Below are 16977 nucleotides of genomic sequence, written 5' to 3'. Positions count from 1 at the left end.
TTGCCAGTGGTTTAGACATTAATGGCTGTCCATTGAGTTATTTTAAAGGGACAGCAAATTTACAGTGTTATACAGGCTGTACACTCACTACTTTACATTGCAGCAAAGTGTTATTTCTTCAGTGTTGTCACATGAAAAGATATAATAAAATATTTACATAAATGTGAGGGATGTACTTTTGTGAGATACTGTAAGTCTTCCAGAGCTTATGATAGATCTTCCCAGTGACAGCGTTTCTAGAATTCACTAGGGTAGACACCACTGGTCCCAAGATGCCATGGTAATTTAACACCCTGGCTTCAATAGCCATGCCGTCAACTTTAGAGAGTGTAAATTGGGGTGGAATATAGGACCTTGAGATAGTAGATCAGGGCGACGTGGAAGCGTCCATGGCCCGTCTATTGCGAGTCTCACAATCTCCTGGAACCAGGGCATTCTGGGCCAGGTTGGTGCCACCAGAGTGACTGGAACCCCCTTTCCGAATCCTGTGCAACAAATGTGGAAGGAAAGGGATCGAGTGAAAGCATAAACCAGGGAGTACTGGCTCCATGGAAATACCACAGCATCTGTTCCTTTTGCCAGAGGATCTCTTATTCGGGACACAAACTGCTGTAGCTTGTTGTTGAACCTGGATGCCAGTAGGTCGACCTCTGGCCATCCCCAACACTGGCAAATTTCCTGGAACACCTATCGGTGTAGGGACCATTCCCCAGGGCAGATAATCTGCCTTCCAGTTCTCTACTCCCGGTATATGGACTGCCGATAGAATCGGCACATGTTCATCTGCCCATGCTAGTATGTGGTTCCCCATCTTCAGAGCTGAACAACTCCTGGTACCGCCTTGGTGGTTTATATAGGCCACTGCAGTGGCATTGTCTGACTGAACCCTGATAGGGCAGTCCTGAAGCTCCACTGTCCAGGGCCGTAGGGCCAGACGTACTGCCCGTAACTCCAGGATGTGGATGAGCAGGATCTGTTCTGTCCTTGACCATTTCCCCTGAGCTGTGAGCCCCTCTAGGGTCGCTCCCCAGCCTGAGAGACTGGCATCTGTAGTCAATACTATCCAAGTTGCAGGGTGGAAGGATTTTCCCTTTAGCAGGTTCTGATCCTGCAACCACCAGTTTAGGCTTAAGCGTGCCCGAGGAGATAAGAACATTGGATAATCCAGGGCTTGTCCTCTTCTGTTCCAAGCCAACAAGATGTCTTGTTGTAAAGGCCTGGAATGGAACTGGGCAAAGGGCACTGCCTCGAAGGAGGACACCATCCTCCCTAGAAGACTCATACAGAGCCGAATGAAGGGTTGTGCCCCTTATCTGATGCACCTGATCCTTCAGGACATAGATCCTTACAGGCAAAAAAAACCTTGCCTGGGCCATATCTAGGATCAGACCTAAATACTTTACTAGACTTTGAGCTGGTCTCTGGTTTGTTGGCGGCAGTTCCGCTATCAACAGGGTACTGGAGCCAGGGGCAAGCTACAAGGCCAGGGCCAGAAAAATTCCTGGGTCCAAAACTCCTCTAAACCCAGCACCAAGCCCTCCTTTTTAGGGGATGCCCCCACTTTATCGGGTGGGGGGGAGGCTGCTGCACTTTACGGACATTTGGAGAGCAATAGTTCAGGACGACTGGGTCACCTCAACTATATTCCGCGGTTACAAACTGGAGTTGCGGGGGTTCCCCCTCAGAGGTTTCTAAAGATTCAGCGTTCCCTTGCATCCTCAAAAAAGAGACTTATTGTTTCAGGCACTACATCATTAGTGCATCAAGGAGTGATTGTACAGGTTCCTGTATCCGAAAGAGCGAACAGGTTTATGGTTCAAAAACCAATCTGGGACACCAGGCCCATTTTGGACCTAAGATCCCTGAACCAGTATCTACTAATCCAGTCCTTTCGGATGGAGTCTGTCCACTCGGTTGTAGCCTCGCTCTGGATGGGAGACTTTCTAGCCTCCATCGATATAAAAGACACGTATTTACATGCACCTATCTTTCAGCCGCATTAGAGGTTGTTATGATTTGCAGTAGAGGAATGTCATTTTCAGTTTGTGGCTGAGGGCAGAGAGAGAAGGTAGGGGGTTGGCCGGTGGCACAGACCCATTCCTGGTCTACCTGTCGCCTATCTGCGGTCGACAGGTAGTCCGCAATCAACGGGTTGTTGACCCCTAGCATCAATCACTTTTCTCTGAATATGGTCTTTTAACCAGTTTTGGATCCATTTACAAACTGAAGTTTCTAAGCCTGTAGACTTTAAAGTGGTTGTAAACCCTTACAAACCACTTTGACCTACAGATAAGCCTAGATTAAGGCTTACCTGTAGGTCCAAGAAATATCTCCCAAACCTATACGGTTTAGGAGATATTTGCCCAAAGACGGGCACCGCTGTCTACGGCGCATGCGCCGTAGACAGCGGCGCGCTGGCGCACTGAGCGTGGCATTGTCGATGACGGCAATCCAGCGAGTCTCGGCTCCCGTGCACATGCGCGGGAGTGACCCACGGAGACCCACCAAGAAGATGGGCGCTCGGAACTACAGGGGACAGCGGTGACATCGCTGGCTCCTGTGTCAGGTAAGTGACACATAATGGACTACTATGCGATGCATTGTAGTCCATTTTGCTTTGCCTTTACAGGGAATGAAAGAGGAAGTAAACTCATCAGGGTTTACTTCCTCTTTAATTTACACATTAGCTGCATGTGGGAATGTATTTCAAATGCTTTTGCAGAATCCAAGTATACTATATCCACAGCCACGCCTATGTCTAAGTTTTAACTTACTTCCTCATAAAAAGAAATCATATTTGTCTGACAGCTTCGTTCTTTGTGAATCCTTGCTGACTATTGCTTAAAAAATATGTCTTGCTAGGTGACAGGCAATATGGATATCTGATGTGCTTTCTGCTTTTTAGGGACTCCTCAATAATGTATCAAAGAAAAGCCATGGTAATAATCATCCACTTGCATGGATCATGCAATAAATCACATTTACACAACGTTTAGCTTTGTGAACTGGGAGTTGCCACACTACCTGCTCCTAAGATTAGAAATCACTTCCCAGCTGGTGAATTCAGGTTTTCAGTCAAGGCACTTTGTTGATGGCGGGAGGTTTCATCATCAGATGGCACTGCATTTCATTTGATAAATCTATAGCGGAGAAAAAAATTATATTTAGTAGGCCTTACTATACACATAATACTTTTTGCAATATGACTTTTTCCCCAAATTTAGATTCTAATTAATAGTAATCTAATTAATGTACAATTAAAGAGATACTAAAGTCATAGTTACATAGTAAGGTTGAATAAAGACACCAGTCCATCCAGTTCAACCTGAGTGAGTGTCTACAATTGTCCCTATCCCTGTACATTGCACACTCACATCAGTCCCTACCCTCAAGGAGCCCACAATCCAAGGTCCCCATTCATATACTAGGACCAATTTTGGACAGAAGCCAATCAACCTACCTGCATGTCTTTGGAGTGTGGGAGGAAACTGGAGTACCCAGAAGAAACCCACGCAGGCACAGGAAGAACATGCAAACTCCAGGCAGGTAGTGTTGTGGTTGGGATCTGAACCAGCAACCTTTCTTACTGCTAGGTGAGAGTGCTAACCCCTAACACCACTGTGCCGCCCAAGTCTTGTTTTTTTCTTTTAAAAATAACATGTTATACTTGCTTGCCTTGTGTAGTGGTTTTGCACAGAGCAGCCCAGATCCTACTCTTCTCAGGTCCCTCTTTGGTGCTCCTGGCCCCATCCTTCTGTTTAGTGCCCCAAAAATAGGCAGCTTGCTATGGGGGCACGCAAGCCGAGTCACAGCTTTGTGTGTCCATTCAGACACGGAGTCATTGCCCAGCCCCACCCTCTATCTCTCCTGATTGGCTAACTGACTTTGACAGCAGCTAAAGCCAATGGCGCGGCTGCTGTGTCTCAGCTAATCAGATGGGAGAGTGCCAGATGGCCGAGGGACTCATGCAACATCGCTGGATCTAGAAGGGCTCAGGTAAGTATTAGGGGGGCTGCTGAACACAGGCGACTTTTTATCCTAAGGCCTATAATGCATTAAGATCAAAAATGTCTGCCTTTACAACCACTTTAACACAGACACATTTTAAATTCCAAACACCACAATCAGGGAATTTCCTTTTTCTTTTTATATTTTTTTTGTAACAGACAAACATACGGTTGTGTTGGCACAAAATTAATTGCTTGCAGCTCAGCCCACTCAATACTTAATGTCACCATTATGTATTAACTGTGTTTAACAGAGCAGAACATTTTTTTAAATATGGTGAATTTACAGCTTTGTACTCAGCGGTTCAGACTGTAAAAACCTGATCTATGACTGACATTAGGCTTCACGCACTCTGTGCTCCTTTGGATGCCTTTTCTCCTTACATGAGAAAAAACACGTTTATCACAAACATTTATCGTGCATTTGGCATTGAAGCATTCTATTGGTCAGAATAGTAATGTATTCTACTTACTGGAATCCATTAATATGCACATGCACATAAGCATGGCTAGTATTAACATGCATTTATGCACACCTGTGCTTTTTTTTTTTTTGCCCAAAGGCACAAGTGATGATTTTTTTTTCAGCCTCTAAATGCCTGTAAATGCCTATGTGTGCATGGACACATAGGCCAACGTGTGTTTAGAGGCAGAAAAAAAAATCAAAACAATACAAAAGGCATTTAAGTTAGTTGCAGTGTGCATGAAGCCTTATGGGTCACTGCACAGCATTGCTCAATTCATCATATTAATAATTAACCCTGTATATGATTTGTGAATTTTCATTGATAACAAGTTTTGTGTAATTAACAAGTCTGTGTTTGTAATCCCAGATAGTAAACTGCAATGGCTTTGCGTACACCCGGGCTTTATCATAGCTAAATTGTTTGAAAACATCAGCCTCATCACTTTACGTCCCATTGACTTCATTGGTGCTTGGTGGAAAATTGTGCTGCTTATTTCTGCAATGTGCCTCTGAATTTTCATAGAAGGACATTGCAGCAGGGGCACTTTCTATTTGTATGACGCCCAGCCACCTACAAGATTTATTAATCATAATAGACATGCCCCTTGGACTATGGGGATAGGGCTGGGGTATGTCAGTCACAGCTGCTGTGTCCTATGTACTGAACATAAATTTCATGGAGCCAGTTTCATTTGGATTAGAAAGTTAGCTACTGAGCCCTGTGCACATAGAATCCAGCTGCTCTGCTACATTGCAAACACAGGTCATTCCCTGGGCATGGACATCATTCAGAGAATGCTTTGCATTTTCTCAATAAATGCAAAGTACTCTCTGACTGGACAAAGAGGATGTCACCGCCCCACATCTCCACCTCATCCAATCGAAGAATACTTTGCATGCATTGCAAAAAGTGCAAATTGACCTCCAAAAATTGCACCCTTGCTGAGCAACTGACCTCCTGCAATCACAATGCAGCAGGAAATGCAGAAGCTAATGGAGATCACTGTAGTAGGCACTGCTACTACAGTGATCTCCATTAGCTACTGCATTTCCAGCTTCTAAAACAGCCTTTCAACCTTTTTACCCCAGAAGAAACCTTGAAATCATTTTCAAGTCCCTGGGAGCACCTGCTAAGATTAGTCCATCAAGGGTGATAAGGAAATTGGCTCTTACATCGGCAGTCAGTGGAAGGAATGACCCCTTACACTGAGCTTAAACAATCATTAGCATCATGCCCCTGACTCTGCCCACTGGCAATGGACTGAAACTATGAAAAATATCCCTACCTGGAATTCTGCTTTAACATTGTAAGTAGGACATGCTAATTTAAGGGATGCCACAAAACATCATCTAAATTAAATTATCTAAATTAAAATGTCATATAATGACCCCACATTTCATACAGAGTCCAAAGTTTACTAGGTTAGGCTTCTAAGCCTCTTTGCTTTAAAAACACTGGTTAAGGTATTGTGTAACAATGCGAGTAAAAAAATGCCCCTAAACTGCCTAAAAAATATTAGGATTGCAAAAAAAGTTTTATTTCCCCAAACATACTGGTTGGTGTTACACATAGGTGCATTAGGGTGTGCACACCAAATGTATTAAAAACATGGGCAGTGTTAGTAGAGGAGTGGACAGTGGCAGTAGAGCAGAAGTTGGTGTCAATAGGGCAATGGACAGTGTCAGTATTTTGTTTTATTTTTTACAAATTTTTTTTTTAGGAGCCCCGTTCAGGGGGAGTCGGTGCCTCTCACGGTGATTAGGGTGTGCCCAGGCACACCCGGCACACGCCTATGGTGTTACATATTTTTGGCTCAGCAGATGTATTGAAGTGATTTACTTGAATTAATCTGTTCTATAAAAGTTTGCTTGTGGTGAATTCTACATATTGGTTTTCTTTCGGTCACTAGGCACAGTAACACGCTGCTGTCAGCAGTGCACGTGAGATAATGGAAAATCATTACACATATATCTAACAAAAATAGTAGTGCAAAGTACTGAAGGCTGGTGCTTATCTCCTGCCTGGTTTTTTTTTCAGACAGCTTCAGATAAGTTCAGATAAGAAAATGGGATAGGCCCTTTAATCCACTGCTTTTCAACAATGTTACGTTCAGGCATATTTTGCTAGCAATTATGTAACAAAGTGGATTTAAGTACACTGTATCCCCAACTAAATGCCATTTTAGATTGCTAAGGCGTTGTGCATCAAACAATTGCCATTTTTTGGAATGTATTTGACTTTATTACATCCTTTTGGTAAAGTGGTTCTAAAGCCTTAAGGTTAAACCTTCTCTACTGCAGCTCACCCCCCCCCCCCCCCAGGCTTTTCCTGGGGCACCAGATTAAAAGGAGGAGCCAGGAATGCCAGTAGGGGACCCCAGAAGAAAAGGATCTGGGCTTCTCTGTGCAAAATCATTGTACAGGGCAGGTAAGTATAACATGTTTGTTATTTTTATATATAAAAAAAACAACAAAGCTTTAATCATCAACGCTGGTGCCTTTTTGCACCCACTTCCTAACACTCACTCCAATGACTGCATAGTTTGGGTTTCATCATGGTGAAAGTGGAACATGCCTGTGCGGATGCTTGTAGTCCTCATTCGAAGAGGGTGTAACAAGATGACAACTCTCAAGTTGAACAATCGGGACACAGAGACAAAGCATGATCACCCCATAACAGGAAGTGCCTGTAGAAAGACCTTCATGGCAGGGTCACCAGATAGTTTTTAATGGATACTGAAGGTTCAAATGCCTTTAAGTGGGTCTTTATGCTCAGGGGTGGGATGGACTTCTGGGATTACGTGACTACTGTGATCGTCTGTCCCAATGGTTACACGGCCGGGAGCCGGTCTTGCTAGCTCTCGATCATGACTAGAGACAGAGAGCCATCTACGACAGCGTGGTCACTGTGCTGGAAGCACACAGCAAGGCTGCTCTTCACACAGAAATCAGGCTTATCCATGGGTTAACGTGTTAAATCGTAATACAAATTTAGCAGTGGGTTCAGATCTTGTATCATTAACTAAGAAATAATTTGTTGTGAATAGATGAAGATCTCCAGTGTAAGTTAATGACCTGAAAATACACTACACGCACTTAAAGCTGGAATGAGATGGGCTCAGCTTAGACAGCCTTAAAAATAACCATTCTCTAGAGTTTTAGTACTCACCAAATGCAGACAAAGTAGATTGCTGGCCATCAGCACAGCACACAGGTGCAATGAAGATTTAAGAATTTTGGGCAAACATTTGCATTTAGGGAACACATACAGGTTTCCCGGCACAAAGCAAATTTTATTTAATCTTTCTAATGAATGTTTTCTCTTGTTGGGATTTTGTTTAATTAAATCATTAAAATTACAGTGTTCACACAGTTTACTTTCGCAAAATGGTCTTCCTTGTAAATAGAATTACATCATTTTTAACAGTAGCAGTTAACTTGTGACTTTTACACTTAGAAAATATAACTGCAAATATTACAGGCAATCTCCAGAACTACTTCCTGGCTTACATAATGTAGCAAATCTCTTTAGAATCAGAGCCCTCTCTAACCTTCTTATTTGTACAAGATATAGTCAGAAAAAAATCTATGTAATTATTTGCTGTATGTAATTAAACAATAGACTTGGCCATGGTAGCACTCTAGGTCTGTCTGAGCGTCTGAACTCCATGGTCTAGTGGACAGAGATGGAGATATATTTTTCAGATTTTCTCTACTTCTACTTTCTCTACTTCCTCTAATTTCTCTACTTCTTCTATCTTTTCAAAAACAATATAAGTTTTTTCAGTTCTAAAATGTATTTTCTCTGACCAAGCCTCTCTCAATCTTTTCACCCCTGAGAAACTCCTAGAATAATTTTTAATTTTCCAGTCTCAGCAAGCCCATGCTAAAACGAATTCATCAGAGGTGAATGGCAAAAATTTCTCAGGTTGGTGGTCTGTGGGAAGAATGTGTCTCTAACAATGGTGGAGAAGGATCTAGGTGTTACGATAAATTTTTACCTATAGGTAAGCCTATAATAAGGCCTATAGGTACACTAAATATCTCCTAAACTTGCACTGTTTAGGAAGTATTTTCTTGAGAAGCAGGCGGTGACATCACCAGCGCACGTGCTCTGAAGGAGCAGCATGCCCGTGCCGTTCCTTCAGAGCCGTGTGCCGTACACAGTGACTTCCACGCATATGTGTGAGATTGATGTCATCACAACTCATGGGAAAATTATGACAAGACAGGACCTAATTAGGATTCATGGGTGGCATTATTTAAATGACTGGGAATATTTACAACTAAAGCATTGGGTTAGCACAATTTCCCAACCAATTAGAGACGAGAAAGGATTAACCCCAATCGAAAAGCTTTGTAACAAAAAAATACCAGTAAAACACGGAACATCCCAAATATATGCAATTCTAGCAGACTTGGAAAGCCAGGGGACCCCACCCTTTATAGAAAAATGGGAGCACGATATGGGAACAAAACTAGAAGAAATACAATGATAGGCGCAATACACAACTATGCATCAGATATAACTTTGATAGAGGCAAATTATAAGTGTATGGTGCGCTGGCACTTGACCCTTGTTAGAATAAATTCCATCCAAATAACCCCCCCACAGTGTTGGAGGAATTGTAATCAATTAGGAACAATGATGCATATATGGTGGGATTGTCCGCGGATAAAAGAATACTGGCAGGAAATACTACTATATATAGATAAGAGTTAAGAGTGGAAAAGATTCCACAACACTCTTGGAACTGCTTGTTTCACGGGACAACTAAAACCTTGAAACAATATGGGAAAACCTTGGTTCCGTTTCTGCTCAACGCTGCAAAGGGGCTTATTCCTAAAAAACGGCCTAGGAAATCAACCATAAAAGAGTGGTTACAGAGAGTGCAATATATAAGCAATATGGAGTACCTCTGCTGTGCTGAGCGGGGACGCAGCAAAGTTTATAGAGCTGTCTGGATGAAATGGAATATATTTAAAAACGTCTGAAATGTATTCACAGGGAAAGAGAGTCCCGGAGCAGAAGGAGAGAAAAGAATTAGCGCAGGGACGGCATGACAGGTGTGGACAGCACAGTCATGTTATTGGGAAAGAAAAATGTGTCCCCTTTAAGAAAAGGGGAGTGGCCGGAGCAGGGGAGGCACTTAGGTTAGGAAGCTAGGAGGAAGGAGGGGGAGTGACATCAGCAGTGAGCGGCGGTGGAGAAGATTCCCACCCACCCTCCCGAGTATGGTTCATTATAGTAGGGGCGGTAAGGACAGCCTGTGGCAGTGGTTGGGTCTTTGGAGGAGGAGAATATGGATGTTATATGCATATATAACATGGTTGGTACCCATCTGTGGTATGGGGTTAACATGGTTGGTACCCATCTGTGGTATGGGGTTAACATGGTTGGTACGCATCTGTGGTATGGGGTTAACATGGTTGGTACCCATCTTGTAGTATGGTGTTAACATGGTTGGTACCCATCTGTGGTATGGGGTTAACATGGTTGGTACCCATTTGTGGTATGGGATTAACATGGTGGTACCCATCTGTGGATGGGGTTATCAGGTACCTTCCGGTTAATGAGGGGTTAACCTGGAAGGGGTAAAAGGTAGGTCACTGCGAAAGTTGAGTACCGTCTCCGGGTCCGGGGGGCTTGCGACTGGAGGCCTAAAGTTAAAAGAAGTTTGTCGCAGTGACCAGTGATGCGTTACCCTCGAATACCCCAAGAGGACATAAACTGGGTTAAGATTTATTTTAAATGTTATTTGTTTAAGTTTAAAGTAATTGTTAATAAAAGGCCGTCAAGGCCATTTACTCCAAAAATCTTGTCATGTCATTTGTGAGGGGGTTTGGAGGGTTTGGATATTATGTGTAACGGGTGGCTTAACCGACTGTGGATTAGGTACTTCACATGTCATGATAGATATAGGCTAAGTTAACAAGGAAAACAGGTCCGGGGGGGGAGGGATTTTCTATCAGGGGACATATATAAATTAATGATGTGGATAAGTATTTTTCTTATATAATTTTGTCATGTATATGAATAAAATTGCAATAAAAGATTTAAATGCCCAAAAAAAATTACAGCTCGGCCATTGATATCACCGAAAATCTCAAAACCAGAAGGAAGACAGAGTGAAGATAGAAGTGCCTACAGCGATGATAGAGCACCACTGGAGGGCTTTGTTTTCAGGCAAGTCTATAATAATGTGCTAGTATTTGGCATACTAGCCCATTATGGCTTAAACTGCCAGGGGCCCAATTTTTTTTTCAGCAGTTTACTACCACTTTAATAATAGCACACAAGGACAAGCGGCAAAATATGGTTTTGTATTGAGAGGTAGGGTCTACAAACAGATATAATTTTGCCCCTGTACAAATGTTCAGGAATATGCAGTTCTGTTTTGGACACCTGTTCATAAAAAGGATATCGGGGAACTGGAGAAAGTGCAGAGAATAGCAACCAAACTGATAAGAGGCATGGAGGCGCTCACCTATGAGGAAAGATTAGAGGAACTAAATTTATTCTCTCGAGAGGATATGATCACCATGTATAAATGCATAAATGGTCCCAATAGTGAACTTGCTGTAGAGGTATTTACTTTCAGGTCATTACAGAGGACAATGGGGCACTCTACGTCTGGAAGAAGGGAGAGTTAAAGCATTTGTTACCCTTAAAAGAGAGAAATAAAAAAAAAAAAAAAAAAAAAAGAAGGATCCTGTTCCCTTAAAGCATGTTATACGGCACAGTGCTTTTGCTGTTTCATTTGGCCTCTTGTGTAACCTAAAAACCTGGCTGATCCTGCCCCCCCCCCCCCATAAACTGTCCACAGTTTATCATGGCTGCTGGGCCCCGACACCGTGGTCAGTTTATGTGCCTCAGTCATCCACAGCTCTCCTCTGACACCTCCCACCTCCCTGATGGTCAGCTTGTGACAGTGCCACTCTGCTCTCCTCCTGCTGCAATAATAACTATGTATAATCATGCCATCCACTCTGTTAAATAACAATATGTGTCCCAGTGTCTGTGCTATATAAAAAAAGATGCAGATTTCTACCTTATATCAGAGCATCTCCCGGCGCTCACATGACCATTTGGCTCACTCTCCTCCCGGCTGATGTCAGCGGGGGTTCTCGGACCCTCTACCGCTGTAGCTGTCAGCTGGGGAGAGTAGAGAGCCAAGGAGTCATGCAGGTGCAGGGAGACGCTCTGTCAGTGGCGGCTGTTGCTCAATTTTTGGGGTGCGGAAACAAATTGCTAAATTCAGAAAAAAATAAACATCAATTGCAGCCCCACTGTACCATAAATCGCAGCCACTGTGCCCATCAATCGCAGCCACTGTGCCCCATCAAATGCAGCCACTGTGCCCCATCAAATGCAGCCACTGTGCCATATCAAATGCCGCCACTGTGCCATATCAAATGCTGCTAGTGTGCCCCCCGCCGGCCTGCCCGTCTGCACTGACCTGTCTAAGGGTGACAGCTCCTCGAGGTCCTCTTCCGCCCTCTCCACCTGTCCTCTGATATGATTGGACGCCTGGTGTCCTATCACAGTGCCTGTCATTTCAGCCAATCAGGTGATGGGTAACAAATGCGAGCACCTGACTGGCAGAGAGGCAGTTTAGTGTTAGGAACGAGAATATTAATTTGCTTTTCTAACACAGCTGAGTGACCTGCGATCGGCCAGCATGAATCTATCTATTGGTCATAGAGGGGGTGGCAGGAGAGAGGGGACAGCACCCATGCACCCTTAATGCACGGCTGCCCAATCACTTTACTCTCTTCTTCTCAAGCAAAAATACATTCAGTGTAAATTCTGAGTAAATTACATCAATAATAGTGCTAAAATAGGTTGCCATTTACCATAGTTTGCCTGCACGGGCAGCTTAAAGCATCTTAGAAAATTATAAGCCTCTTGTATTTACCCACTCTTTGGAAACATGTCATGTTTAATGTAAGAGCCATATGGGTTTATTTACTCTGACTTCCATCACCAAGCAAGCAAAAACACTGTGATTGGTTATTTTTTGTAAAGTAAATGTTCATCACATTCACAAAGCTAAGGGAAATTTCCTTAGCCCAGGTTCACGCTGATGCATTGAAGGACACCGCATGCAATTTACACAGGAATCACAGCGCATTCCTGTGCGAATTATATGTGGTGTCTCTGGGGTGTGATTTGAGCCATGGATTTGTATGGCTCAAATCGCACCACATTCGCACCAAACTTGTGCAGGACTCTTTTTGTCTGCACCAGAATCAGATTGCATGGGTGTTCACACCCATTGCGATCAGATACTATAAATTGCCTTGCCAAAACCATTTTCGGGGTGTCATTAACATACACTCCGCAATTGGTTCGTATAAGGCAGTGGTCATCACCCCTGTCCTCAGGGACCACAAACAGGCCAGGTTTGCAAAATAACTGAAATACATCACAGGTGATACCATTTTCTGCTCAGTGATTGCAGTGTTCTGGTCTGCATCTCCACAAGGTAATACATAAAACCTGGCCTGTTAGTGGTCCCCAAGGACAAGGTTGATGACCACTGGCATAAGGGGTTGCAATTTTGATGCGGTGTGGAATCCGCAGTAAATTAGCTGTGAATTCGCACCGCATCTAGTGTAAACTGAGACTTAAAGGAAAAAAATCGCTTGCAAAGTGAACATCCTATTTGCCTTTAATAAATCAACCCTGTTATATCTATGCAATTGTATAGTCTCTGGAAATGATTACCCTCTGCTTTAAAAATATGACTCTGTATGTGCATTGGTATAAAATTTGGAGTTGAGTGGAATTTGATATAATGCCTTATGTAAAATCTTAACAAACCTTACACACTTTATATCATTTCTCTTTGATGACTACAATAAAAAAGGTGTGCATTGTCTTTAATTTCCATTAGTATTAACCAGAAAGAAGACCTTTAGGCTGGATTCACACTAATGTGAGGCCAGACATCGCATGTGATTCGCACCGCATTGCTCTGCAGATTATATGCGATGTCTGATGAAATTTCAGCCATGCAGTTTGTATGGCTGAAATCGCATCGCATTCACGCCAAAATGGTGCAGGACTCTTTTTGGTCCGCACTAGAATTGGATTGCATCTGCTGTATTTTGGGGGTGTCATTAACTTTCTATTGATACCTGCAGTGGTTCGCAGAGAGCAGTATGAACTGCCTGCAAGTGAAATGCGATGCAGTAATCCGCACAGGAATCACACTGGTTCCCGGATTGCACCAGTGTGAACCGAGACTCAGTGAATTCAATTCAATTTTGTTCAGGGCAGTACAAGGCACAGAAGGTTACGATCCATGGCGGCAGGACAACCCATACATCTCACCATTGAATGACATATCGATATGGATGTCACACCACTTCCTCAAAATCTTTCTAAAACTGAGCTGGTTATATTTCCTCCTTCACGGTCACCCAGCCCCCGACTTCACCATTAATAACAACAACAACAACACAACCATTGTCACATGCCAGGGTCCTGGGTGTAATCCTTGACTCCGACCTCTCCTTCAGCCCCCACATCCAATCACTGGCTAAATCTTGCTGCCTTAAAGAGGGATTCCGCCCAAAAAAAAAAATATTAAAAGCCAGCAGCTATAAATACTACAGCTGCTGACTTTTAATAAATGGAAACTCACCTGTCCCGGGTTCCAGCGATGCCGGCAGCCGAGGCCGATCGACCGCTCGGGCCTCGGCTGCTGCCGCCGCCATTCGAGGTGAGGGAATCAGGAAGTAAAGCGAATCGGCTTCACTTCCTGGTTCCCTACTGCGCATGCGCGAGCCGCGCCGCGCAATGGGAATGGTCCGCGCTGTCACTGGGACCCGTGTGTGTCCCAGCAGACAGCGCGGCAGGGCAGGAAATGGCGTAGACTCCCGTGGGAGTCTATGCCTGGAAGTGGGTGAAAATACCTGTCTTTGACAGGTATCTCCACCCCCCTCCCCCCTGAAAGGTGTCAATTGTGACACCGGAGGGGGGGGGGGGTTCCGATCAGCGGAGGTTCCACTTTAGGGTGGAATCCCGCTTTAACCTCCGCAATATCTCCAGAATTCGACCCTTCCTGGCTAATGACACCACAAAACAACTCATTCATTCCTTGATTATTTCCCACCTTCACTACTGCAACTCTCTCCTTAATGGCTTACCCTTAAGCAGGCTATCCCCCCTTCAGTCTATTATGAATACTGCTGCTAGACTAATACAACTCACTAATCAATCTGTGACTGCTCCTCCTCTCTGCCAATCCCTTCACTGGCTTCCCCTACCCGACCATGTAAAATTCTAAATACTAACCATAACATACAAAGCCATCCACAACATCACCCCCATCTACATCACCAACCTCATCTGCAGATATCGCCCAAATCATCCCCTCCACTCCTCCCAGGACATCCTGCTCTCAAGCTCCTTTGTTATCTCCTCTCATGCTCGGCTTCAGGACTTCTCCAGAGCCACTCCCATACTCTGGAACTCCCTGCCCCGGTATATCTGATCAGCCCCTACCCTGTCCCTTTAAGAGATCCCTGAAAACTCATTTATTCAGTGAAGCCTATCCCACACCCACCCAACTGTCCCTGAGCCACCCCCATCAAATCATTCTCTGCATGTAGTTATTACCTTGTGTACCACCACCCCCCTCCCTTTAGAATGTAAGCTCTACGAGCAGGGCCCTCCTGTACCTTTTGTATTGACCTGTACTGTAATTGTGTTGTCCCCCTATACATTGTAAAGCACTGTGTAAACTGTTGGCACTATATAAATTGTGTATTATAATAATAACAATAATAATCTAATGTTCCCAGCATTTATATGCCAGGCCTAGCTAGATCTGTGTATTGGGGTTGAACAACCTCTCAGCTGCCAAAGAATTGCTGCAAGTCTGCGGTACCAGCAAAGGGCATGCTGAGACTAGTAGTTCCCCAGCAGTTTGAGGGTAACAATGATGAGAGCATTTACTGTGACATTAGAAATGGAATCCCAATGTAAGAGTTAAAAGTAGCACCTTGTTCATAAACAAAATGTTAAAAATGCCTGTGTGTTAAATGCTTACAATTATCAATATACCATTAAATTGCACTTGTTAATGTACATAAATCAAATACTAAACCAGCCTGCTGTAAATAATAGGATTCAAGGTTGTGTTGTGCATGCACCTATCTATATTCAGATTTTAGCTCATAGAATGTTACCCATTACAGCATAGACCGATGCCCAGGTGAGACCACCCTGACCTGTGTCTGCTCCGCCTTGCCCCTTGAGTGTGGTCTCACCAGACCCTGTCATTTTGCTTACCTGAAATACGAGGTTTCAGAGCATTCGTTGAGCGGCTACAAAGTGTAATCTGTAGATTGTTGAACTTGGCTGCAAGCTCCAGCCTGTCTCTGAGTAAGAGGAACGTCAAATAACTTCACACCCTCAGGGGAGACAACTGCTAAATGTCTCTTCTTAAAGGTAAAGTGAACAGCCCTTCGCTTTCCCGGCCTTCACGCCTTCCAGGCCACAAAGTGATCATTTTAAAAGCCACTTGCAATTTTAGATCTCACTAGATCTTTGCTGCATACATTGTAACTGTAAGCCCTTGTACACACAGTAGGAAATTCCGACCGTGTGTGGGCTCCATCAAACTTTTTCCATCGGAATGTCCGACCAACAAAGTTTGAGAGCTGGATATAAAATTTTCCATCAACATGATCCGATCCGACTTTGTCCGATCATTTGTAGAGAATTCTGATCGGACAAAGTGCCACGCATGCTCAGATCAAATTACGAGACCAAAGCTATTGGCTACTAGCCTGAACGTAGTCCCGTCGTAACGAACTATCGTCATCACGTTCTGAACCATCTGATTTTCCAACAACTTTGTCCTACCGTGTGTATGCAACACCAGTTTCGGACAAAATCCGTTGGAAAAAAACAGACGGATTTTGTTGTCTGAATGTCCGGCTGTGTGTACAAGGGCTAATATGTGGAAACCACACAGCGCTATTAATGTAGCTGTGCTTACTACTCTATTCTGTAAGAGGACCAAACACTGGGACATGCATAGTACTGACTGCAGAACTTACCTAAAACTTAACCCAGGCCTTCATAAAGCAGAGCTCCACTTTTAATCCCTAAGCCCTTGTACACACGGTTGGACATTCCGATGGAAAATGTCTGACCGGACCGTGTTGTCAGATAATCCGACTGTGTGTGGTCTCCATGGGACTGCTTCCGTCGGAATATCTGACGGACCAAGTTTTCAAGCTTGGCTATAAAATTTTCCGACAACATGATCCGATCGGACCTTGTCCGATCATGTGTAGAGAATTGTTGTCCGATCAGACAAAGTGCCACGCATGCTCAGATCAAATTCCTCCACCAAAGCTATTGGCTACTAGCCTGATGGAAGTCCTGTCGTAACGAAATTACGTCATCACGTTCAGAACGATCGGATTTTCCGACAACTTTGTCCGACCGTGTGTATGCAACAGTTTCAGACAAAATCCATC

The 16977-nt window shown here is 43.9% G+C and overlaps 1 protein-coding gene across 2 annotated transcripts in view; it reads right to left on the bottom strand.

Annotated features, from left to right (window-relative positions):
* PAK6 (p21 (RAC1) activated kinase 6) overlaps nt 1-16977 on the bottom strand; it is a 256971-nt gene that overhangs the window by 149603 nt on the left and 90391 nt on the right. Inside the window, exons 1-2 of one of the 2 annotated variants that reach the window (XM_077464863.1) lie at nt 15779-15905; nt 3025-3140 (exon numbers count right to left, since the gene is read on the bottom strand). The gene's annotated coding sequence lies outside the window, so the exon portion shown is untranslated. Of the gene's footprint in view, nt 1-3024; nt 3141-15778; nt 15906-16977 lie in introns of those variants that run through there. The other variant, XM_077464862.1, reaches the window with a different exon arrangement.

Source organism: Lithobates pipiens, unplaced genomic scaffold (assembly GCF_037356315.1).
Source record: "Lithobates pipiens isolate NorthernLeopardFrog02 unplaced genomic scaffold, aLitPip1_a1.2 Scaffold_30, whole genome shotgun sequence".
NCBI lineage: Eukaryota > Metazoa > Chordata > Amphibia > Anura > Ranidae > Lithobates > Lithobates pipiens.
Note: the sequence above shows the minus strand (reverse complement) of the source record. Positions and strands in the feature narration are given on the sequence as shown.